Source organism: Schistocerca piceifrons, chromosome 8 (assembly GCF_021461385.2).
Source record: "Schistocerca piceifrons isolate TAMUIC-IGC-003096 chromosome 8, iqSchPice1.1, whole genome shotgun sequence".
NCBI lineage: Eukaryota > Metazoa > Arthropoda > Insecta > Orthoptera > Acrididae > Schistocerca > Schistocerca piceifrons.
Genome location: NC_060145.1, coordinates 322,325,920 through 322,344,753, shown reverse-complemented (window position 1 = coordinate 322,344,753; position 18,834 = coordinate 322,325,920). Strand labels below are relative to the sequence as shown.

Genomic DNA, 18,834 nt, shown 5'->3' with positions numbered 1-18,834 from the left:
CGGTAGTATCGCGTACATAAGGTAAAAAGGGTAGTGCATTGGAGGAACAGCCCTATGAACTATGATTCAGGTGAAACGGTTTCCGGCGTGATTATGGCCGAACTATGGGAATTAACAGACTTTGAACGGCGATTGGTTGGTGGTTGTATGATTTCACCTGGACAGAAACAGCTCTTTCAGCAATTTCCCATTCAGGTTCACTGAGCATTAGCATGCGATTTGCTTAGTAGATAAACGCACTTGCTTGATTTAACGAATTTCCAAAAGACTTAAGAGACTTGAGGCGTGTTCGTGTGATATGTTAATCTACTATTGCCTGATTCTTTTGTTTGTTGACCTAGTTGAATAAATTGACATCTGTCATGAGCAGGTATTCAGTACATCATGCGGAAATGCTGTCTAAAGTCGATGATACTACCTTTGAAGACAAATGCATATTCGGCGAACAGTCTGAGAGTAATACTGACTCTATGTGATTCATCATGTGTGAATTTTGAGAGCATCGGTGGCCCTGTCGTGTTTGTTTGGGACATGCCTCAAGTAACTTTCGTTTCCATTAATCAGTTGCCGAACAGTACAACTCATTGGACAGTGTTGGGGAACATTGTTCTAGCCGTTACTTGTTCAAACAAGTGGTGCCTGCAGATTGATAATATTGGCAACAGATCATAGACGTAAGCTGTCCAGTAGCGATTATTTTTATTTCTTTCTTTCAAAAATGGTTCAAATGGCTCTGAGCACTATGGGACTTAACTTCTGAGGTCATCAGTCCCCTAGAACTTAGAACTACTTAAACCTAGTTAACCTAAGGACATCACACACATCCATTCCCGAGGCAGGATTCGAACCTGCGACCGTTGCGGCCGTGCGGCTCCAGACTGTAGCGCCTAGAACCGCTGGGCCACATTTATTTCTTTGTTGTCGGACTAGTATCAGGCGCATGCCTATCATCAGTGGCACCTGCATCACAGCAGGCAAAATACCTTTCAAAACCGAGCGAGGTGGCGCACTGGTTAGACACTGGACTCGCATTCGGGAGGACGACGGTTCAATCCCGCGTCCGGCCATCCTGATTTAGGTTTTCCGTGATTTCCCTAAATCAGTCCAGGCAAATGCCGGGATGGTTCCTCTGAAAGGGCACGGCCGACTTCCTTCCCCATCCTTCCCTAATCCGATGAGATCGATGACCACGCAGTCTGGTCTCCTTCCCCAAACCAACCAACCAACCAACCTTTCAAAATACACTTATCTCTATAGAGTTTCGTATTCCCCCCTCTGTCCATCTCTTCTCCCGACCCCCTTCTGTATCCGCGTTATCACTCCCACCCCAATAGGATGTTCCTGGTTCTTACTCCCACAGAATTTATTTCCATATGGTAAGTAATATGTGTACCAAACTTGGTTGAAATCGATCCAGGGGTTTAGAAGTAGCTCTTTACCCGCGGGTATGCCCCGCATACGCAATTGTCACATGTAGTTCACTTACTTCACACATTTCTGTACACATATTTCGCCAGTATCCCCAGCGAAATTCGCCTGCAGTTTCGTTTTCATGCAGCTCAATGCTTATGACGTCATATCCCCTGAACTATTGCCTTGCAATGATATACTTTTCTAGGTACATTCGGCTCACACGTACGGATACTGTCTGCGAAAATTGTTGCGAGTAAAGTTAATAGTAAAGAAGTAATAGATTAAAACGTCATGCAAAGACGCAGCAGTTTTTCACGCGTGTCAACATTAATGATGTCAGATCTCCTGAGCTATGTGGCGTGCAATGATATGTTTTTACAGATACATTCAGTGTTGTATGTAATTGCTTTCTGCAAAATGTGTTTTAGTAAAAAAGTTATAAAAGGTAATGCCTGATGTGGCAATTTTATTACATAATCAGCGAAAATATAGTAAGCTATAAACCTTTTTCCTTTCGTAATTTTGTCGGGGGCTGCGTTTTTTCCTTTCGTAATTTTGTCGGTGGGGTGAGAGCGAGGAAAAATCTCGTAAAGGTTTGAAATTATGTGTCACGTTTGTTGCAAGTCGCTAAATGCTCTCATTCTCAAATACTGGACGAATATATTCGGCTATTTCGCTTTCACACCCACATCCGCATCCCTTTGAGAGGTAAGTGGTTCTTTCCTCTCAGTCCTTCTTTCCAGACAGTAAATGACATTTATACCAAGTCTGGTTGAAATCTATACAGTGGTTCAGGACATGTGGAATTCATTCATACACACATACACTTTCATATATCCGTTACTTGAGAATATTTTTTCGTTTTTTACATAATTTCGAAAAACATGAAGCCTTATGTTGAAGAATGGTATTATTTCTCTCACTGCGACACTCAATCAATCGTATTGCGCTTTTCACGTCCTACTTGTTTTTGACACGCCTTACAAATACGGGGCTTGAAACTTTAATAGTGGCAACTATTTACTTACAGTTCGTACAAAATAGATACGTGTTTCAAAGTGTTACTGACCTTCAAAGCAGTCACCAGCATTGTGTATCCGTTGCCAGCGATGTGGAAGTCGTAGGATACTCTTAGCGGTGCCAGTTGTGTTGACAGTTCGAGCAGCGTGGTCTATTGCCCAATGAATTTGTAGTAGTTCTGAAGCGAATGCCATAAAGTGTTTCCTTCAGTTTAGAAATCGAGTTGAACTTACGAGGGCATAAGTCAGGAGAGTGTAGTACGTGTTATAGCACTTAGCAGCCCCATCAGTCAAACATCAGTAACAGCTCGCAGCCGGCCGTTGTGGCAGAGCGGTTCTATGAGCTTCAGTCTGGAACCGCGCGACCGGTACGGTCGCAGGTTCGAATCCTGCCTTGGGCACGGATGTGTGTGATGTCCATAGGTTAGTTAGGTTTAAGTAGTTCTAAGTTCTAGGGGACTGATGACTTCAGATGTTAAGTCCCATAGTGCTTGATCATTGTCCTGCAAAATGATGGTCAGGTCCTGCAGAAAGTGTCATCACTTTTAAGCTGGTCATAGGTTGTTTTCCAAAAATGAACAGCATAGAGACAGAAGTGATGACACTTTCTGCAGAACCTGACCATCAGTTTGCAGGACAATGCTCATGCACGTACAGTGCAAGCTGTTACTGATTTGTTTGACTGATGGGGCTGCTAAGTGCTATGCCACCTACTGCACTCCCCTGACATAAGCCCTCGTAAGTTCAACTCGATTTCTAAACTGGAGGAAACACTTCAAGGCATTCGCTTCAGAACTGCTACAAATTCGTCGGGAAATAGACCGCGCCGCTCGAACTGTCAACACAACTGGTACTGCTAAGAGTATCCTACGACTTCCACACCGCTGGCAACGTGTTACACACAATGCTGGTGACTACTTTGAAGGACAGTAAAACTTTGAAAAACGAATCTATTTCGTACGAGCTGTAAATAAATAGTTGCCACTATTAAAGTTCCAACCCTCGTGCTTGATGCAGGGGTATTCGATGTACTATTGTGCTTCATTGTCGATAACAAAGAAGATACGTTCCCAGAATGAATTTTCACTGATGTGAATCTTCGTGGGAGATGAAATATGTGTGCCAGAGCGGTATTCTAATCTGGGAAGCTTGGAAGGTACTAGCGAACATACTGACTGTGAATGCAAGTCGTGAGTCGTCCATGGGTAGCTCAGTTGGTAGACCACTTGCCCGTGAAAGGCAAAGGTCCCAGCATCAGATACCGATTTGATAAACGGATTTAATTTGTCACGGAATTTCAAGATCGTTCATTCGGAGTTATTGGATCGAAGATTGTATTACTGATAGCATCCTTTATGCTGTGATGAATGGTAAATGATTAATAAAAAATAAAGTAACAACGGGTGGATCGGATGGACGAAAGAAAGCAATCGACCTAGTGAGATGACAAAACATGAGAACAGAGCAATCGTCCGAGAGTCATTCAGAGACCTGGATTCATCATTATCATCGACCTGACGTGCAACTGGTGCTTCAGTGACCACAAGGACCGTTAATAGGCGGTTGAGCTCATGGCGCCCCCTGCGCCGACTACCATTAACCTTCGTACAACGGCGTGGTACCTGCGTGGTATGAGGCGCCTTGCCACGGTTCGCGTGGCTTTCCCCGTCGGAGGTTCGAGACCTCCCTCGGCCATGGGTCGAATTGCCTCTGTACAACAACAAGCCCGTTTGCAGTGGTGTCGGGCACATCCGACCTGGAATCTCGTTAACTGGAGCAGCGCCAGTCGTTGTGGCCGAGCGGTTCTAGGCGCTTGAGTCCGGAACCACGTGGCTGCTACAGTCGCAGGCTCGAATCCTGCCTCGGGCATGGATGTGTATGATGTCTTTAGATTAATTAGGTTTGAGTAGTATTAAGTCAAGGGGACTGATGACCTCAGATGTTACGTCCCCAAGTGCGTAGAGTCATTTGAACCATTTAACTGGAGCAGAATTGTCTTCAGTAATGAATCCCACTTCGAACGGAGCGCCGATGACCAGCGAAGACGCGTCTGGAGATGCCACAGACAGTGGTGAGATGCCAACCCGACCGTCACCTGCCATATGGCCCGACAACCAGCAGTGGTGAAATGGATAACCATTTCATTTCATGGTAGATCTCCTTTAGTTGTCATCCGTGGCATCCTTACAGCACAGCGCTACGTCGACGATATTCTACGCCAGTTTCGTTGCCTTCGAGCTTACATTTGAGCAAGAGAATGCCCTTCCGCACACAGCGAGGGTTTCTACTGCTTGTCTTCGTGCTTGCCAAGCCATACGTTGGCCAGTAAGGTCGCCAGGGGCCCTATTCTATATCATTCATACCGATTGGTGCAGTAGGTTAGCCTCGGTAGTGACGTTATTTTCAGTTCTTTATCCGAAGTTGCTATTCTGTAAGCTTCTGAGACCCGTTACCGATCGGTCCTCTTGCACACTTTTCGACAACTGTACTGAGAGGTTTTAGTTTTCGGTACGGTCCACTCGTTCGGTTCGGTGTCATTTATTTACACCTAGAATTTGTTATTTTAGACATATTAAGCGGTTTTAGCTTCGGATTTAGTGATTGTGTTATTGAAGAATCACCAGGACGAATCTGGGTGCAAATTGAGTTCATGTTGGACTGTTTTTCTTTATTAGAAATATGGTTTGTATTGTTGTTACTGTGAATGATTATAACAACAATAAAAATAGTTTGGGTCAACATTCTCACAAAATACCTGTTATTTTTACATAACTGAAAGTTTAAAAAATCGTTCAATTCCAAAAGGTCGGCTCTGCTTACGTATATCTCATGAGTGTCAGCTGAAATTAGTAGTGACTTAGCGTACTTTTTTCCGAAAATGATTTACTTATTAGCTATAGACACGAGTTTAAAACTTTTAATTACAATGGAAAGGAATTTTGTGAAGCCTGATAGAGGAAACCTTCCAAAATTTCATGCATTTACGGCTTACGCCCTCATCATTCGGCAACGAAGTCGGCCAGCGTTTCTCTCAACTGGAATTACGTGCAATATAGCGCTGAGGGCATGTGGGTTGTTGAAGCCAAGCCGGCACGGTAGCTCAGCGTTTTCGATCGGAGGGGTACCGGCCCTCTATAATAAGAAAAAAACTGAGTGAACGGATCGACGATGAACTAGAATGGGCGTCATGGGACGTCCGCGCTGCACAAATGCAACGAACATTCACGAACAAAATGAAATTAAAAAAAAATCGTTCGTATACCGCTGGGTACGAAAATACTTTTTTCCTCTCCATGTTTGTAACGTGTACTGAGACTTGCTTAATCGTCAAAGTTTAGTATTTTCTGAAATATTCCTTGTTGTTTACACGTAAGAGCGCACTTTCTCAGTGATGAGTATCTTCGATTTCGTGACTTCTATATGTTTAATAAATGGAAGATGAAATTGCTGTGTGTGAAACAACTGACAGTGGCTTTTAAATTTTTTCTTGTTACAAATAATTCACCACTTTTTACCGAATACGTAGCGATTTCGGAGTGTATGGTCGGGCAGGAGGACAACTTAAATTACTGAGAATGAAACTAGCAGCAATCGTCTTTATACTCTTGTCAGAAGTATTTATCTGCAATCGAATCCTTAACAATAGTAGATAGAAATGGAAGGTCCGCGCCATAATATTTTTAGACTATACCATTATATATGAAACATTTTGATTCATCAGATGCATGCTTTATAAACTACAACGAACCTCAGTAGCTGCACTCGTCACACGCTCTCGAAAGGGCATTTTTTTAAGTTTTATTTTTAAGAACCAAATCGTTGCTGCATCGTATAGAGATTTAGGCTACTTCATCATTTGGACCTCTAGGAGCGACTTACAACCACCGGCCGCTGTGACCGAGATATGGCAAAAAACGAACTGCCTTCAATTAGTTGCATAGATGGAACGTACCTCCCTGAATTTTGAAGCAACTAAGGAACGTCGGGAAACAGAAAAAAATGACGAATTTTTCCGGTGTTTCTATAGTTGTATTTGTACAATGTGGCACTACACTCCATTCCTAACTCTTATTCCGATACGTAAAATGCAGAACAAGACGTAGATGTCAATGCGAATAAAATGACATAATGTGGCATTAATGACAGTTTCCAGAACACAGTAAATATCCTGTCGTTATCATGTTTTCATGGAAGCACGTGGTCAGCGAAATTTGGACACTATTACATACTCTAAGCACACTTCTGTTACTGTTCAAATGGATAGAATCTGGCACGATATCTGCGACGAGGACATGCAGTACCTCTTATCAATCACTGCCAAACTGAATAACTACTTGCAAAAAGGCCAGAAGTGGTCCAAAGCGTTACTGATTTATTTAATTTGCACAGCTCTTTCTCTTGAAGAAATCTCTGAATTCTTCTGTGTGTTTTAGAGTGTACAATATTTACCAGACAGGATCTGCCAGATTGTTCACTGACAATATTTTCGCTCGAAAGAATGGTCACTGAATGACAACTAAAACGCAGAATAATTTAATTACTCGAACAATCCGCAGGTGTACTGACGGTCCACAATGGCCGGCCGAAGTGGCCGTGCGGTTAAAGGCGCTGCAGTCTGGAACCGCAGGACCGCTACGGTCGCAGGTTCGAATCCTGCCTCTGGCATGGATGTTTGTGATGTCCTTAGGTTAGTTAGGTTTAACTAGTTCTAAGTTCTGGGGGACTAATGACCTCAGTAGTTGAGTCCCATAGTGCTTAGAGCCATTTGAACCGGTCCACAATGTCCAACGGAGACAACATTTCGGTGATCAGACATGTCGCCATCGTCAAGTGCGCTGACGAACTGAGCCTGTGAGGGAGGACCGCCGTCTTAAATCTCCTCCACTCGCGAGGCGTTCTCTCCGCGGTGCGCTCCCGCGATTCAGCGGTCGCTGAGACGGTGGCGTCGGTGTAAATCCCTCATCCTCCCTAGTCGCCCGTTCGTTTTCTTTACTGAGCGTCTTTTTAATTATAGTCAGTGCTGGTTCCCATGCCCTGCTGAGGTTGCAGCCGCAATGTCGGTTGACGAGTCCTTGTACGAATTTCGATAGTATCTCTAACGACGCTGTCGCAGTATTTAGATGTCTGTGCCGAGACCCTGGTATGTTGGTAGTCCATTTCGTGATTTTCGGACGAACAGTGCTCTGCGACCGCCGACTTGTTGGGGTACCCAAGTCAAGTGTGCTTCTGATGTTCTCGGCAGCGACCTTCGATGGTGCGCATTGTCTGTGTGACCGCTCAATGTCATTCAATACGATCACGACGACACCCCTCGATCGACGTTAGCACTCGTGGTGTCACTCGCCTTCGTACATGGCAGTGGACGTTTGAAAATTCTTGACGCTAGCTCAATGGTCGTCAATTGATTTAAATGTTATTACCGGCTGACTCTTAATTCAATTACTGCCACGGGGGTGAGGAGAAAGAACACATTCCGGTGATGCATTATGTGTATTTAGATGTTTGATTAATCTGAATGGTTTGCAATGTTCCAGCAATTCTATTCGAACTCTATGCTGATGCACCGACAAGGACCACTTTCGCAGACAAACATGCAAGTACGTAATGGATGTTCAGTTTCTCAATATAGTGGGTCGCACTCACACATTATACATGCGCTGTAAGAACAATTTCATGCATTTACATTTTTGGTGTCACACAATATTGGTTGGCTAAATATTATAACGATGCGTTTATACACCTTCCACAGATATTGTTTATCATGTAGTCAAGACTACGCAATGAAGCCAAAATCGTGGATAAAATTTAAATGTAGTTTGTTTATTAACACTTTTCTTTTCACTAACTAAATATGAAATATGAATCGGGATAGGAAGTGATGATCTTATCCTTCTTTTCAGTATTATAATGGTCGATATCGTGTTCTGAATAAAAGCGTGTCATATAATGTCCAAATATCTGCACGACCCAGGCTCTCAATTCGGCACTTAAATGTCTATTATTCGTTGTCGAAATGTTCGATGTGATTGTCTTTCACACGCAGGGTTCAATTTAACAGTGTATGCACTGTTTTTAGTATTTTAGGTCCCCGTTAATTAATATCTGTTAGTTAATAAGCGAACTATTTTAATGCTGGCGCGTTGTTTGTGTCAGTTACCCCCCGCAACCGTCCAAGGATAAGATTCTCTTAACGTTCCGCGCACACGCGTTTCACAATTTAGTAAAATGTAGAATTAGGTAAACTATAGGTTTCCGTTACGTGCAACTTTCGTGGGTTCCACAACCATAATAGTTTCCCAAGAGTATTTTTCCCAGCTAACACAAAGTTCGAATTATGTTATCGGAATCATTTTCACTGCACCCGACAATAAACGTCTCTGATCACTTCGTCACACGTGATGTATTTTAAACGTGCTTGAAGAGTCTTTAAATAATCTCCTTAACGAATTTCGCAATCGCGTACCACTTTTTCATCGACTAGCCCTATCGCGATAACTGAAGGTAGAGAGCTCAATAATGTGTTACATGTTCTTTTATATACAGGGTGTTACAAAAAGGTACGGCCAAACTTTCAGGAAACATTCCTCACACACAAAGAAAGAAAATATGTTACGTGGACAAGTGTCCGGAAACGCTTACTTTCCATGTTAGAGCTCATTTTATTACTTCTCTTCAAATCACATTAATCATGGAATGGAAACACATAGCAACAGAAAGTACCAGCGTGACTTCAAACACTTTGTTACAGGAAATGTTCAAAATGTCCTCCGTTAGCGAGGATACATGCATCCACCCTCCGTCGCATGGAATCCCTGATGCGCTGATGCAGCCCTGGAGAATGGCGTATTGTATCACAGCCGTCCACAATACGAGCACGAAGAGTCTCAACATTTGGTACCGGGGCTGCGTAGACAAGAGCTTTCAAATGCCCCCATAAATAAAAGTCAAGAGGATTGAGGTCAGGAGAGCGTGGAGGCCATGGAATTGGTCCGCCTCTACCAATCCATCGGTCACCGAATCTGTTGTTGAGAAGCGTACGCACACTTCGACTGAAATGTGCAGGAGCTCCATCATGCATGAACCACATGTTGTGTCGTACTTGTAAAGGCACATGTTCTAGCAGCACAGGTAGAGTATCCCGTATGAAATCATGATAACGTGCTCCATTGAGCGTAGGTGGAAGAACGAAAATAAAATGAGCTCTAACATGGAAATTAAGCGTTTCCGGAACCATGTCCACATAAAATCTTTTCTTTATTAGTGTGTGAGGAATGTTTCCTGAAAGTTTGGCCGTACCTTTTTGTAACACCCTGTATATTAAAAAACAAACGCGCCCATATATCTTTCTGTCCCGCTTGGTCTTTGCTACTTTGCTTTTTATTACTTTTCATTATCTTGCTTCTTAGTAATACTGTACAGTTATTAAAGTTTCGTATTACTTTCCCCTTTTTAATTCTTCCAAAATAAAGTCTATTTATTCCCGATTATAATTAATATGATGCTAATTGACACACCTGCCCGCGAAGTACCGTTATATCTGTCCAATAGAAGTCTTCCCACATTGACACGGAATCTGGTGTATGCCGGCCTTCCGCAAACCGAGATCGTCCTTGACACTTCCAAATAATGCTCGTGCTTTATTTGGTGGGCAAAAGACAGTTCCTACTCGGTGTTCCTCAATATTCGATATTCGAATGGGCGACTAGGGCGGTCGAGGCAATTACACCGACGCCACCACAGGCGCCGACGCCAGCGTCTCACCGACCGCTGACGCGCGGGCGCGGACCGCAGGTAGAACGCCCCGCGAGGGGATGGGATTTGAGACGGCCGCTCACCCTTACGAGCTCAGTTCGTCAGCGCACCTGACGATGGTGACATGTCTGATCGCCGAAATATTGTGCCCGTCGGACACTAGGGACCGGCAGTACACCCGTGGATTGTTCTAGCAAGAAATAACGCCGGGAGAAACTGAAGAATCACAATTTAATTACCATTGGGGAACTTAAAGAGTATGTTACACATTATGATGGCAGACGTAGTAACTTTTATTGAATTCTGCCTTACCTATCAGTCATACAAATACAGGACACTATTTTTCAACATGGCCACCAAGTCTCTGTTAACAAAAGCTGGAGCGTTCCAGTTCCTCGACTATAGAAATCCGCTCCCTGGTCACTTATTCATTCGAGAACCGCTGTGTGAACGTCATTATCGTTGTAAAATCACTTTCCCTCCAGATGTTGGTCCTGCTCACCGAAAGTTGGAAATCGCATGTTGCAAGATCTGGGCTTCCCGATCAACATCGCCCACGTCTGTGTGGCCTTGGTCAAATTGTTGACACCATGTCATTACGGCTGGACCCAACCCTGCATTTGGCCCATACACCACCAGAATTTCACGGTGAAACTGTGTGCAAGTTAGACATCTTGCCGACAAGAATCGCACTGGCCCACATATTTAAGCTTGGGAGTACGTTTCCAGTTGCCGCACTATTTCACTCGCACACTGTGACAAACCTGTTATCTGTACCGCAGGAGATATGTGTCTACAGGAAATCGAGAACATGTATTTTCATCTGACAATACGTAACGGAGAAGTTTACTATGGTAATTCCAAGAGAATACGTTCCAAAAGGAGTCGGCCAACGTATTATTCTCTCCCGCACACTACTGGCGAAATGACCATTATGACAAAATCAGGGAGGTTAGACTTAATACGGAGATACATCGACAATCGTTCTTTCCAAGCACCATTTGCGAATGGAAGAGGGTAAATGATAGTATTACCAGAGGGAGACACACGAGGGTGAGTCAAATGAAAACCTTAAATATTTTTTAAAAATATTATTTATTGTGTAGAAGTGGTACAAAGCTGTATCACTTTTCAACATAATCTCCCCCATGCTCAGTGCAAGTCCTCCAGCGCTTACAAAGTGCATAAATTCCTTTAGAAAAAAATTCTTTTGGTAGTTCGCGCAACTACTCATGCACCGTTGGCGTGCCTCTTCATCAGAACGGAACTTCTTATCTCCCATTGCGTCTTTGAGTGGTCCAAACTTACGGAAATCACTTGGGGCAAGGTATGGTGGATGAGGAAGACACTCAAAATGCAGGTCTATGATTGTTTCAACTGTTGTACTGGCAGTGTGGGGCCTTGCATTGTCATATTGCAAAGGAACACCTGCTGACAGCAATCCACGTCGCTTTGACTTGATTGCAGGCCACAGATGATTTTTTAGGAGATCTGTGTATGATGCACTGGTGACAGTGGTCCCTCTAGGCATGTAATGCTCCAAAATGCCTTTTTTCCAAAACATAGTCAGCATAACCTTCCCTGCTGATGGTTCTGTTAGAAACTTCTTTGGTTTTGGTGATGAGGAATGGCGCCATTCCTTGCCCGCTCTCTTCGCTTCCGGTTGGTGGAAGTGAACCCAGGTTTCGTCCCCAGTAACGATTCTTGCAAGGGAGCCATCACCTTCTCGTTCAAAGCGCCGAAGAAGTTCTACACAAGCATCAACACGTCGTTCTCTCATTTCAGGAACCGGCACCCATCTTGCAGACACTTTGTGAAACTGGAGCACATCATGCACAGTGTGGTGTGCTGACCCATGACTAAACTGTAAACATGCTGCAATGTCATTCAGTGTCACTCGGCGGTTTTACTTCACTATGGCTTCAATTGCTGCAATGTTCTGTGGAGTCACAACTCGTTGTGCCTGACCTGGACGAGTAGCATCTTCCACTGAAGTCACACCATTTGTGAACTTCTTACTCCATTCGTAGAACCTGATGTGAAAAACATGCATCACCGTACTGAACCTTCATTCGGCGATGAATTTCAGTAGGTTTCACACCTTCGCTACGCAAAAACCGAATAACAAAACGCTGTTCTTCCCTGGTGCAAGTCGCAAGAGGGGCCGCCATTTTCATACTGATATTGCGACGGTATATGTGCATCTGCACTATGCTGCCACCTACAGGCCATTCTGCACGCTGTTTGTAACACGCTTACAAACTTACAGGATAACGGAGGGAAATTTCGATTTGTTATTACAAATTTAATGTTTCCATTTGACTCACCCAGAGATACTCTCAGCCCCAACACGTAAGATGGGTCGTGGAGTATAGATGTAGATGTCGATATGATGAGAATGAGATAAAGGGATTGGACAGAATCTTGGAAACACTAAAGATTAGATGGGTAGATCATATAACTAATGAGGAGGTATTGAATAGAATTGGGGAGAAGTGGAGTTTGTGGCACAACTTGACAAGAAGAAGGGACCGGTTGGTAGGACATGTTCTGAGGCATCAAGGGATCACAAATTTAGCATTGGAGGGCAGCGTGGAGGGTAAAAATCGTAGAGGGAGACCAAGAGATGAATACACTAAGCAGATTCAGAAGGATGTAGGTTGCAGTAAGTACTGGGAGATGAAGAAGCTTGCACAGGATAGAGTAGCATGGAGAGCTGCATCAAACCAGTCTCAGGTCTGAAGACAACAACAACAACATGGAAAAACTGCGAGAAGTGTTTGAACTTACAGGCAGATGCTAACCAAGCCTGCAGTAAGCGCTGTTGTATCTGACCGCGTATGGCACCTTTGCAATTTCGTCAACACGTTACAGGTGTCATTCGTTGCCAGGACAATGTTCTGTGTAGCTGAGAGCGGGTTGTGTAGGAGCAAAGTTTTGATGTTCAGCCGGCCGCTGTGGTCGAACGGTTCTAGGCGCTTCAATCCGGAATCGCGCTGCTGCTCCGGTCGCAGGTCGAATCCTGCCTCGGGCATGGATGTGTGTGATGTTCTTAGATTAATTAGGGTTAAGTAGTTCTAAGTCTAGGGTACTGATGACCTCAGATGTTAAGTCCCATAGTGCTTAGAGCCATTTTTTTGTTGGTGTTCGCATGGTGGGTGCTTCTGTAAGATAGCAGGAGTGTTTGGTGTTTCAGGAGGCGCCGCATCGAACCTTTACACTGCACACAGGGAAAGTGTAAACACATTATCCGCTAAGTCACGACGCCGACAAAAGTGGGTGTTGAATGATCCTGAAGGACGATCATTGAAGAGAATCGTGACGATAAATAAGAACTACAGGTGCAAAAGTCATTGCAGATCGAACCCTGTCAGCACCATGTCAACACGATGGGAGCTCCGTAAGCAAGGATCGCAGGGTGGGCTGGTATTCCAAAAACCACTAATGAGAACACAAATGACTGTAACGAGAAGACGTGGTGCCGAAGCCGTAATACCTGGACTATGGAACAATGGAAGAAACTCGTTTGATCACATGAGTCTTGTTTCACACTGCTTCTGACTTTTGGCCGAGTTTACGTCCCTGGAACGGCGGTGATTCGGTGCTGATTTGGGCAGTTATATCGTGATATTCCATGGGCTCCACAGTTACTCCTCAAGGTCGCATTTTTGCCAAGAATTATTGCACCATTTTGGTTGATCAGGTCCAAATATGGTTCAAATTGCTCAAGCACTATGGGAATCAACATCTGAGGTCGTAAGTCCCCTAGACTTAGAACTACTTAGGATTCGAACCTGCGACCGTAGCAGCAGCGCGGTTCCGGACTGAAGCGCCTAGAACCGCTCGGCCACAGCGGCCGGCTGATCAGGTCCATTCCGTGGTAGAGTGTTTGTTCCCTAATGATGATGTTATGTTCCAAGACGACAAGGTTACTATTCACACTGCTCGCATAGTCCAGGACTGGTTTTGTGAACTCGAGAATGAACTGTCGCATCTCCCCTGGCTACCCGGGTTCGATTTCCGACAGGGGACAGAGTGTTGTGTGTCCTTCATTGTCATTTTCATCATCGCTGACACGCAAGTCGCCGAAGTGGCGTCAACGAAAAAGACTTGCAATACAGCGGCCGAACCCCGAATGGGGTATCCCGGCCAACAAATGCCATACGATCGTTCATTCATTCACTATTCGCCAGACTGCAATATTTATTGAGTGTTTGCGGTCTACTTTCGAGAGAAGGTTGCTTGATTATTATCCAACTGTATCATCGGTACTTGAACGCTCTATTTTACAGAAAGAATGTTATGAGACGCTCTGGAAGACCACACAAGACCTTTATTTATACATTCCGAGAGGATTGGAAATCGTTTGGAATGGTAACGGGTTTCTTACACCGTATAAGACATGGTAATGTGTTGTGTTTTTGGGGTGTTCTCATATTTACGGTCACCCACTGCAGTGGCGCCAGAGATATCCTCCGTCACACATCGTAAGGTGGCTTGTGGTATATAGATGGAGATGTCAATATCATGAAAATGAGATAATAGAGATTATGGCGCGTACCGAGGCATATAGCAGCCGTTTTACCCTCGGTCAACTCGCTAACGAAACTAATAGAAACTCGCTAGTACTAAGTACCCTCTGTTACGTGCTGTCAGTGGTCGTCACACATGTAGGTGTGGCTATAATGTGCAGTAGCATCTTCGATGCGGAAGTAGCACGGGGAGGAGGCAGAGCGCAATGCGCCGCCAGCAGCTGTGTCGTTGGCGCATTCAGGTTAAGGTCGTCGCAGTTAAATTATTAAAAGCCGCCGCGATGAGCGGCCAAATTAATTTCACTCTGTCTCGGTTTCCTCCCCTGCGGCAGCCCCGGCGTGTCCTAGGTCAGGGCGGGCCCGCTGTCCACGCGCAATCCCGCGCGCACCCGTCTCGCCGCACGATCAATCGCTCACTTCACAAACGGCGTTTCCACTCGGCCGCGTCGCCACACCTCCAAAGCCAAAGCCCCCCTGTCCGACAGTCGGGTTTTAGCGTACTGCGCGGGTAACAGTTGCCTGCGGTACTTTTTGTCATCTGTGTAAGAGATTTAGCTGTGGAAATCGAGAAGTGTGCAGGAAAATTGCGGTTTTACACTATTAACAGTTCAAGTGACTGTATTACGTAAACCCTTTTAATTTGTACATATTACGCAACGACGGAAAAAAGCTCAACACTTAAAAAATAATTAATGTAATGGAACTATGAGAATACATTTGCATTGGTAACAAATGTAAATGATTAGCATTGCAAGGTTATAGATTAATGTGAGCGCGAGATAAGCCATTGCAAGTGTGAAATACTGTTACATTCATAACGGATACTGTTGTTGTTGAGGTCTTCAGTCCGGTTTGATGCAGCTCTCCATGCTACTCTATCCCGTGCAAGCTTCTTCATCTCCCAGTGCCTTCTGCAACCTACATCCTTCTCAATCCGTTTAGTGTATTCATCTCTTGGTCTCCCTCTACGATTTTTACCCTCCACGCTGCCCTCCAGTACTAAATTGGTGATCCCTTGATGCCTCAGAATATGTCCTACCAAGCGATCCCTTCTTCTACTCAAGTTGTGCAACAAATTTCTCTTCTCCACAATTCTATTCAACACCTCCTCATTACTTATGTGATCTACGCATCTAATCTTCAGCATTCTTCTGTAGCACCACATTTCGAAAGCTTCTATTCTCTTCTTGTCCAAACTGTTTATCGCCCATGTTTCACTTCCATACATGGCTACACTCCATACAATTCTTCCAGAAGCGACTTCCTGACACTTAAAACTATACTCGATGTTAACAAATTTCTCTTCTTCAGAAACGCTTTCCTTGTCATTGCCAGTCTAAAATATCCTCTCTTCGACCATCATCAGTTATTTTGCTCCCCAAATAGCAAAACTCCTTTGCTACTTTAAGCGTCTCATTTCCTAATCTAATTCCCTCAGCATCACCCGACTTAATTCGACTACATTCCATTATCCTCATTTTGCTTTTGTTGATGTGCATCTTATATCCTCCTTTCAAGACACTGTCCATTCCGTTCAACTGCTTTTCCAAATCCTTTGCTGTCTCTGACAGAATTACAATGTCATCGGCAAACCTCAAAGTTTTTTTTTCTTCTCCATGGATTTTAATTCCTACTCCGAATTTTTCTTTTGTTTCCTTTACTGCTTGTTCAATATACAGATTGAATAACATCGGGGATAGGCTACAACCCTGTCTCACTCCCTTCCCGACCACTGTTTCCCTTTCATTCCCCTCGACTCTTATAATTACCATCTGGTTTCTGCACAAATTGTAAATAGGCTTTCGCTCCCTATATTTTACCCCTGCCAACTTCAGAATTTGAAAGAGAGTATTTCACTCAACATTGTCAAAAACTTTAAGTCTACAAATTCTAGAAACGTAGGTTTGCCTTTCCTTAATCTATTTTCTAAGATAAGTCGTAGGGTCAGTATTCCCTCACATGTTTCAACATTTCTACGGAATCCAAACTGATTTTCCCCGAGCTCGGCTTCTACCAGTTTTCCATTCGCCTGTAAAGAATTCGTGTTAGTATTTTGCAACCGTGGCTTATTAAATTGATAGTCCGGTAATTTTCACATCTGTCGACACCTGATTTCTTTGGGATTGGAATTATTATATTATTCTTGAAATCTGAGGGTGTTTCGCCTGTCGTATAACGGGTGTAACCGCCAGAATGTTGAATACTAGCGTGCAAACGTGCATCCATTATGTTGCACAGGTGCCGGTTGTCAGTTAAGGAATGGAGTTCCATGCCTGTTGACTTGGTCGGACGGCACAGGGACGGTTAGTTCTGGTTGTGGATGACGTTGGAGTTGTTACTCGACGATGCCCCATATGTTCTCGACTGGAGGCAGATGTGCAATTGAGCAGACCAAGGAGACATGTCGACACTCTTTAGAACACGTTGGGTTACAAAAATGGTATCTGGGTGAGCGTTATCCTGTTGCAAAACATCCCCTGGAATGGCAGCACAACAGGTTGAATCACCATACTGACGTACAAATTTGCAGGCAGGGTGCACGGCATTACCAAGCACCGCAGACGACAATTCCAGGTGTTAGTCCAGTATGTCTAGCACGCAGACATGTTGGTTACATTCCCTCAACAGGCCTCGTAACCAAGAGACGGCCGTCACTGGCATCGAGGTAGAACCAGCTTTCATCAAAAAACATAACAGAACTCCACTCTGCCCTTCAATGAGCTCTCGCTTGACACCAATGAAGTCACAAACAGTGGTGGTTTGGTGTCTGTGCAATGCACGCCACTGGGCGTCTGGCTCTTGAGCTGTCCTTGAAGTAACTGTTAGAAACTGTTCGTTGAGTCAGTGTGCTGCCAACTGTTGCTCAGATTGCTGCTGCGGAAGCAGTACGATGCGACAAAGCCATCATACACCGAATGCGATGGTCTTCCTTCTCGGAAGTTCACTGTCTTCTTGATCTCTTTGTTCTTGCGACCGTACGTTCTCGTGAACACCACTACCAGCAGTCATGTACAGCAGCTACATTACAGCCAATCCTTTCTGCAATATCGCAGAATGCAAAAGCTAGCGTCTTGTAGCCCTATACATGACCTCGTTCAAACACAGTAAGGTGCTGATAATACCGTCTTTTTCGCCTTAAAGGCCCACTTGACTAACAGCACCACGTCTAGTCTCGAAGTTACATAACGCTGACGACCGTTGCAGCATGTATTTATAGCAAACGAGGTTTCCATCCTCTTTGTGGCTCTACTAACGCCACTCTTACGCGACTGGTGCGAAATTTGAATGGATATCATCTGATGTAGGAACACGGCTACCAACTTCGCTGTATTAGCCCCCTGCCTATTTTCTTAATAAAATAGTCATTTCTTATATTTTCTTCCCTTTATTTTCCATTTTAAAAACAAGCTCCTCCCGAACAAGCCATGAAGGCCCAACGGTACTGACCGGCCGCCGTGTCATCCTCAGCTCATTGGCGTCACTGGATGCGGATATGGAGGGTCATGTGGTCAGCACACCGCTCTCCCGGCCGTATGTCAGTTTCCGAGACCGGAGCCGCTACTTCTCAATCAAGTAGCTCCTCAGTTTCCGTCACAAGGGCTGAGTGCACCCTGCCTGCCAACAGCGCTATGCAGACCGGGTGGTCACCCATCCAAATCCTAGCCCAGCCCGACAGCGCTTAACTTCGGTGATCTGACGGGAACCGGTGTTACCATTGCGGCAAGGCCGTTGGCATAGTCCATTTTCTCTAATTCAATTTAGAAAGATTTTACGCAACTGAAAACAAAACTACGTGAATGATTGTAACGAAAATACGGAACGTATTGTTTATCACATTTTCATTTATTCAAAATCTATGAAATAAACTTTATTTACAACAAGCATTACAAGAGCCAGAGCTTGCGTTGGAAAATAATTTTTCAAGACGTGATGTACTAGCAGAAACAGCCACTTGAATTTCTTTGCTTACATTTATCTTTAAACGGTAGTTCGACTTAATAGCTGCCAAATCTGAAAAGCCGGTCTCGCACAAGTATGTTGTTGCAAAACGAAAAAGTATCTTCAATGCATTTTGGCACAGCGTTGAGAATTCCCTATTAATATGTAGCCGAAACTTC

The 18,834-nt window shown here is 44.3% G+C and overlaps 1 pseudogene; it reads right to left on the bottom strand.

The window, feature by feature from the left end:
• Nucleotides 1–18,332: 18,332 nt before the first annotated feature.
• LOC124712580 lies at nucleotides 18,333–18,450 on the bottom strand (annotated as a pseudogene).
• Between the last annotated feature and the right edge of the window lie 384 nt (nucleotides 18,451–18,834).